This window comes from Oncorhynchus gorbuscha, linkage group LG18, assembly GCF_021184085.1.
Source record: "Oncorhynchus gorbuscha isolate QuinsamMale2020 ecotype Even-year linkage group LG18, OgorEven_v1.0, whole genome shotgun sequence".
Classification (NCBI taxonomy): Eukaryota; Metazoa; Chordata; class Actinopteri; order Salmoniformes; family Salmonidae; genus Oncorhynchus; species Oncorhynchus gorbuscha.
Window position 1 is genome coordinate 1,205,229 of NC_060190.1, and position 8,039 is coordinate 1,213,267.

The window sequence follows — 8,039 nt, forward strand, 5'->3', positions numbered from 1 at the left end:
ATGATGGAGGCCACTGTGTTCTTGGGGACCTTCAATGATGTAGATATGTTTTGGTACCCTTCCCCAGATCTGTGCCTCGACACAATCCTGTCTCAGATCTCTACGGACAATTCCCTCGACCTCATGGCTTTGTTTTTACTCTGACATGCATCGTCAACTGTGGGACCTTACAGAGATTGGTGTGTGCCTTTCCAAACCATGTCCAATCAATAGAATCTACCACAGGTGGACTCCAATCATGTTCTAGAAACATCTCAAGAATGACCAATGGAAACAGGATGCACCTGAGCTCAATTTCAAGTCTCATAGCAAAGGGTCTGAATACTTAAGTGACCAATGGAAAAGGGTAGCTCAATTTTTCATAGCAAAGGGTCTGAATACTTAAGTAAAAGGGTAGTTTTTGCTTTGTCATTATGAGGTATTGTGTGTTGACTTCTGAAGGCTGTAACATAACAAGATGTCAAATGGTCTGAATACTTTTCGAAGGCACTGTAATCATTTACATTTTGCAATATCCAAATCACGTATCCAATCAAATTCAAATTAGCAACATCCCAAAAATATATCCAATCAAATTTCTTCAGTAATATCCAAATCATATCAAATTCAAGAGGTTTCAAGGTTAGAATCAAGAAATGCAAATTCTATGAATCTATGTTGAAATACCAATATCCAACACTGGACTTGTATTCAAATCAATCAAAATTCATAATCAAAATACACATACAAAAATATATATTCTGATTTTAGATGTGATCATGACTTGAGAAGAATAAACAAAAACAATTTTAGAGGAAGCTTTCATACATACAATATGATTTGATGTTGCATAAACCAAAGCACAATTTATTAGTCAAAAATATCAGAACAATATAAGAAAAAGTCAGAACCACAGCCTCGCTATTCTCTCATGTGATTTCAGGTCCTCTGACCGGGAAAATTTCTTTCCACAATGACATTATTGGAACGGCTTCTATCCTGTGTGTGTTCCTTCATGCCTTTTCATGTTCGCTAACTGGGTAAAACTCTTTCCACATTGGGAGCATTGGAAAGGCTTATCTCCTGTGTGTGTCCTCTCGTGCTTTTTCAGTGTCCCTAACTCTGTAAAACTCTTTCCACACAGGGAGCATTGGAAAGGCTTCTCTCCTGTGTGTAATCTCTCATGCATTTTCAATGTCCCTGACCGGGCAAAAAAAATTCCACAGTGGGAGCATTGGAAAGGCTTCTCTCCTGTGTGCATTCTTTCATGCATTTTCAAGTTCCCTAACCGGGGAAAACTTTTTCCACACTGAGAGCATTGGGAAGGCCTTTCTACTAAGTGTGTTCTCTCATGTGCTTTCAGGTCCCCTAATGAGGAAAATGTATTTTCACACTGGGGGCATCGATATGGCTTCTCTCCAGTGTGTGTTCCTTCATGCCTTTTCATGTTCGCTAACTGGGTAAAACGCTTTTCGCATTGGGAGCACTGGAAAGGCTTCTCTCCTGTGTGTGTCCTCTCATGCTTTTTCAGTGTCCCTAACTCTGTAAAACTCTTTCCGCATTGGAAGCAGTGGAAAGGCTTCTCTCCTGTGTGTATTCTCTCATGCATTTTCAAATTCCCTAACCGGGGAAAACTTTTTCCACACTGGGAGCATTGGAAAGGCTTATCTCCTGTGTGTGTCAGCTCATGTGATTTCAGGTCCCCAATCTGGGTAAATCTTTTCCACAGTCTGAGCAGTGGTGGGGCTTCTCCCCTGTGTGCATTCTCTCATGTGATTGTAGATTCCTTAACTGGGTAAAACTCTTTCCACAATGGGAGCATTGGAAAGGCCTATCTACCGAGTGTGTTCTCTCATGTTTTTTCAGGTCCCCTGATGAGAAAAATCTCATTTCACACTGGGAGCATTGATATGGCTTCTCTCCAGTGTGTATTCTTTCATGCACTTTCAGGTTCCCTGCATGTCCAAACCCCTTTCCACACTGGGAGCAGTGGAAAGGCTTCTCTCCTGTGTGTGTCATTTCATGTGTCTTCAAGTTCCCCAACTGGGTAAAACCTTTTCCACACTGGGAGCAGTGGAAAGGTTTATCTCCTGTGTGTGTGCGCTCATGTGACTTCAGATTCCCTAACCAGGTAAAACTCTTTCCACAGTCTGAGCAGCAGTAGTGCTTCGCTCCCGTGTGTGTTCTTTCATGCGTTTGTAGATTCCCTAACAGGGTAAAACTCTTTCCACACTGAGAACATTGGAAAGGCCTCTCTACTAAGTGTGTCATCTCATGTGTTTTCAGGTCCCCTGATGAGGAAAATGTATTTTCACACTGGGAACATTGATATGGCTTCTCTACAGTGTGTGTTCCTTCATGCCTTTTCATGTTCGCTAATTGGGTAAAACTCTTTCCACATTGGGAACATTGGAAAGGCTTCTCACCTGTGTGTGTCCTCTCATGCTTTTTCAGTGTCCCTAACTCTGTAAAACTATTTCCACACAGGAAGCAATGGAAAGGCTTCTCTCCTGTGTGTATTCTCTCATGCATTTTCAAGTTCCCTAACCGGGGGAAACGTTTTCCACACTGGGAGCAATGGAAAGGCTTATCTCCTGTGTGTGTCAGCTCATGTGATTTCAGGTCCCCAATCTGGGTAAATCTCTTTCCACAGTCTGAGCAATGGTAGGGCTTCTTCCCTGTGTGCGTTCTCGCATGCTTTTGTAGATTCCCTAACTGGGTAAAACTCTTTCCACACTGAGAGCATTGGAAAGGCTTCTTTATAGAGTGTGTTCTCTCATGTTTTCTCAGGTCCCCGGATGAGGAAAATGTTATTTCACACTGGGAGCATTTATATGGCTTCTCTCCAGTGTGTCGTCTTTCATGCACTTTCAGGTTCCCTGCGTGTCTAAACCCCTTTCCACACTGGGAGCAGTGGAAAGGTTTCTCTCCCGTGTGTGCGCGCTTATGTGATTTCAAATTCCCTAACCAGGTAAAACTCTTTCCACACTGGGAGCAGTGGAAAGGCTTATCTCCTGTGTGTGTGCGCTTATGTGATTTCAAATTCCCTAACCAGGTAAAACTCTTTCCACACTGGGAGCAGTGGTGTGGTTTTGAGGGTTTGGTCTTCTCTGGGTCTGAAGGACTCTTCCTGTTGTGAGAGTCTGGTCTTTCACCTGCTGAAGACAAACATAGTATTTGGTTAAACAGAGAGATCTAAATGAAACCTCTACATGATACAACTGTCTTTCTACAAGGTTTAATCTAGACTAGATCCCCTCAATAAAATTACTAATCTAATCTTCTGCTTGGTTGCGGAGCAGTAAGAGGGGGGAACTGCTCCTCCCTTCCTTCAGGCTGTGATGGATGCAAGAGATTAGCTGAACAACTTCTGTATCGTTTTATTAAACAAAGATGTGCACAGGAAGACTGCAGAGAGACTGAAATGACTCTTCTGCAAGGTTGTAACACTGTGCCACCCTCCTGAGGGGAGGCCAGACCTAAATACTCTGGCCTTAACAGGGTGTTTTTTTCCCTGGGTATGGAGTTTCATATGCGTTAAATCAAATTTGATACATCTCTAAACACACCGAGAGAAAATTGGCAATGTTACTCGAAATGCCCAGGAAGAATTAAATGGGGAAATGAAAGAATTGCATAAGTTAGCTCTTCAAAACAGAGAGGTCATTGACTATATTTTGGCAGGTCAAGGGGGCACATATGCAATCATTGGTGATGAATGTTGTACTTTTGTCCCAGATCACTCTTCTAATGTGACTGATCTTGCAGAATTCATTGCCACTGTTGCTAAAAAATAATTATCCAAAACCAGACTGGACGCTTTGCAACTTGGTTTGAATCCCTGCTTGGGAATTGGGGATCCCAGATTGCCCAGTGGGCTGCAGTGTGTTTTTGTTTTGTTTTCTTAATGGTGTTATTAACCTGCTGTAAGGCGATTTGTGCTTATTTTAACATGTAATTATTGTTATCACACAAATGATAAAAGAATGGAATGTAAAACGAATGAAATTTACTTTGTGCATCTTATCTTTGGTGTCATAAACAATCCTTGGTTCCTGTCTGTGTCTGGTCAAGAGATGAGGGGGAGGGGCATCTGTCAGAACACCCAGAATATGGTGTCATAAACAATCCTTGGTTCCTGTCTGTGTCTGGTCAAGAGATGAGGGGGAGGGGCATCTGTCAGAACACCCAGAATATGGTGTCATAAACAATCCTTGGTTCCTGTCTGTGTCTGGTCAAGAGATGAGGGGGAGGGGCATCTGTCAGAACACCCAGAATATGGTGTCATAAACAATCCTTGGTTCCTGTCTGTGTCTGGTCAAGAGATGAGGGGGAGGGGCATCTGTCAGAACACCCAGAATATGTTCTTTAAGATAGAGACGGAGCCAGTCACACGTGTGAACCGATCCAGTGAATCATGTTTATGTAGGTTTAGATATCAGTATATAAGGCTCTATGTAAGGAAGGCCCGTTCACAGCTCACTTCAGATCGGGTATTTACATATCTACGTTTGACTGTGACCTCTCCAGCTCGTTGACAATAAAGAGTGATTCATTTAAGATTGACTTCTAGAGTCCTATATAAGAATGTCCAATGTGAAGCACAGTGGTGGCGCCACCACGCTGTGGCGATGTTGTTCAGCGGCAGGGACAGGGAGACTCGTCAGGATCGAGGGAAAGATGAGCAGAGAAAATTACAGAGAGATCCTTGATAAGGACCTCAGACTCTTTCACCTTCCAACAGGACAACAACCCTAAAGCACACAGCCAAGACAACGCAGAAGTGGCTTCAGGGACAAGTGTCTGAATGTCCTTGAGTGGCACAGCCGGAGCCCGGACTTGAACCCGATTGAACATCTCTGGAGAGACCTGAAAATAGCTGTGCAGCGACGCTCCCCATCTAACCTGACAGAGCTTGAGAGGATCTGCAGAGGTTGAGCAGACCGCTGTAATCTGGCTCTCATGGAATGTCAGGTATACAGGCTGTCCAGAGCTCTATAATAATAGATAATGTCATGTTTACAGGCTGTCCAGAGCTCTATAATAATAGATAATGTCATGTTTACAGGCTGAACAGAGCTCTATAATAATAGATAATGTCATGTTTACAGGCTGTCCAGAGCTCTATAATAATAGATAATGTCATGTCTTTAGGCTGAACAGAGCTCTATAATAATAGATAATGTCATGTTTACAGGCTGTCCAGAGCTCTATAACAATAGATAATGTCATGTTTACAGGCTGAACAGAGTTCTATAACAATAGATAATGTCATGTTTACAGGCTGTCCAGAGCTCTATAACAATAGATAATGTCATGTTTACAGGCTGAACAGAGCTCTATAACAATAGATAATGTCATGTTTACAGGCTGAACAGAGCTCTATAACAATAGATAATGTCATGTTTACAGGCTGAACAGAGCTCTATAACAATAGATAATGTCATGTTTACAGGCTGAACAGAGTTCTATAACAATAGATAATGTCATGTTTACAGGCTGTCCAGAGCTCTATAACAATAGATAATGTCATGTTTACAGGCTGAACAGAGCTCTATAACAATAGATAATGTCATGTTTACAGGCTGAACAGAGTTCTATAACAATAGATAATGTCATGTTTACAGGCTGAACAGAGCTCTATAATAATTGATGATGAGGACTACAGTGTTTCAGTTAGGGCTGACCCCAATTATTTGACTGGTCAAGTGTTTGGTCGTTAGGCTGTTTGTTGACCGAGATGGTTTTAGTCAAGCAGTAACACACGTGTATATATTTGCGCCCATCTCAATGAACTAATCCATTGCGGAGGCCGAGACTAAAAGCAAATGTTATGCTTGATCCGAAAATGTGGTTGGTGGCTCCATATGGAAGGTGTGACGCAATAATGGAGCCTCCGGAGGCCAAATCGAACTCTGTACCGCATCGCCATAGCTCTGTATAGCTCTGCATTGACATGATTGGTTGACGGTAGGTGGGGGCGGCACATCCTGTATAAACACAAACTCACTTCCTTCACAAAAGCTCAGCACTGCTCCGCGAAGTGAAGGGGTATGAATGCCCTGAGTTCTGCTGAGGCCGTATCACCGTAAAACGCTGCATGGTCAAAACAGACATATGAATGCCCTGAGTTCTGCTGAGACCGTATCACCGTAAAACGCTGCATGGTCAAAACAGACATATGAATGCCCTGAGTTCTGCTGAGGCCGTATCACCGTAAAACGCTGCATGGTCAAAACAGACATATGAATGCCCTGAGTTCTGCTGAGGCCGTATCACCGTAAAACGCTGCATGGTCAAAACAGAAATATGAATGCCCTGAGTTCTGCTTCTAAAACGCTGCATGGTCAAAACAGACATATGAATGCCCTGAGTTCTGCTGAGACCGTATCAAAACGCTGCATGGTCAAAACAGACATATGAATGCCCTGAGTTCTGCTGAGACCGTATCACCGTAAATCGCCATGGTCAAAACAGAAATATGAATGCCCATGACCGTCAATGGTCAAAACAGACAGGTAAAACTCTGCATGGTCAAAACAGAAATATGAATGCCCTGAGTTCTGCTGAGACCGTATCACCGTAAAAACTCTGCATGGTCAAAACAGAAATATGAATGCCCTGAGTTCTGCTGAGACCGTATCACCGTAAAAACGCTGCATGGTCAAAACAGACATATGAATGCCCTGAGTTCTGCTGAGGCCGTATCACGCTGCATGGTCAACAGATGTCGGATTGACCATGCAGCCCAGACGCACAATGCACTTCTCTCTCCAGAACGCACTCTCTCCTGCCAATTTGTGCACATTGTTTCATAACTTCATTCTGTGAATAGTTTGAGTTTTAGTGTCTATCAATTCCCCATTGCAAGTACGACCAGTCGAACATCTACTGTTAATTCCTATCACTTCTAATCTACAAAATGTGTTACTTTGGTTACAGTAACCAATATTATTATTCCAGTCTTCCCGTTACCTTTGTCAGAGTGGACACATTGTTCCAGAGTGGATACATTGTTTGCAGAGTGGATACATTGTTTGCAGAGTGGATACATTGTTTGCAGAGTGGATACATTGTTTGCAGAGTGGATACATTGTTTGCAGAGTGGATACATTGTTTGCAGAGTGGATACATTGTTTGCAGAGTGGATACATTGTTTGCAGAGTGGATACATTGTTTGCAGAGTGGATACATTGTTTGCAGAGTGGATACATTGTTCCAGAGTGGATACCATGTTCCAGAGTGGATACATTGTTTGCAGAGTGGATACATTGTTTGCAGAGTGGATACATTGTTTCCAGAGTGGATACATTGTTTGCAGAGTGGATACATTGTTTGCAGAGTGGATACATTGTTTGCAGAGTGGATACATTGTTTGCAGAGTGGATACATTGTTTGCAGAGTGGATACATTGTTTGCAGAGTGGATACATTGTTTGCAGAGTGGATACATTGTTTGCAGAGTGGATACATTGTTTGCAGAGTGGATACATTGTTTGCAGAGTGCACAACCTATGAAACACTTGTGAGAAACAAGTTTTGGTTCATTTAATTTCATTTATGAGTTTTGGCAATTTAGTCATTGACTTTTGTTTGTAGCGTTCCTGTCAATGTTGAGTAAGGACGCGCATGCATAAAAGTAGGCCTATAGGTTACCTGGTAGAGGTCGACTGATTATGATTTTTCAACGCCATATATATACAAAAAATATATATTTTTTATTTTTTTATATATCGATTAATCGACCGATTCAAAAAAATATATATATAAAAAAAATTTAAAAAAAAAATATATATATTTTTTAATATATATATATTTTTTAATCGGTCGATTAATCGATATCGGCTTTTTTTGATCCTACAAACATTCGGTATCTGCTTTTTTTGGTCCTCAATTGGTATATATATATATATATATATATATACACATATACTAATATATACACATATATATATACATATATATACATACATATATATATACATATATACACATATATACATACATATATACATATATACATATACATATATACATATATACATATATATACATATACAT

General features: G+C 41.3%; 1 pseudogene; it reads right to left on the minus strand.

The window, feature by feature from the left end:
• Nucleotides 1-526: 526 nt before the first annotated feature.
• Nucleotides 527-8,039, minus strand: part of LOC124003119 — an 18,661-nt pseudogene continuing 11,148 nt past the window's right edge.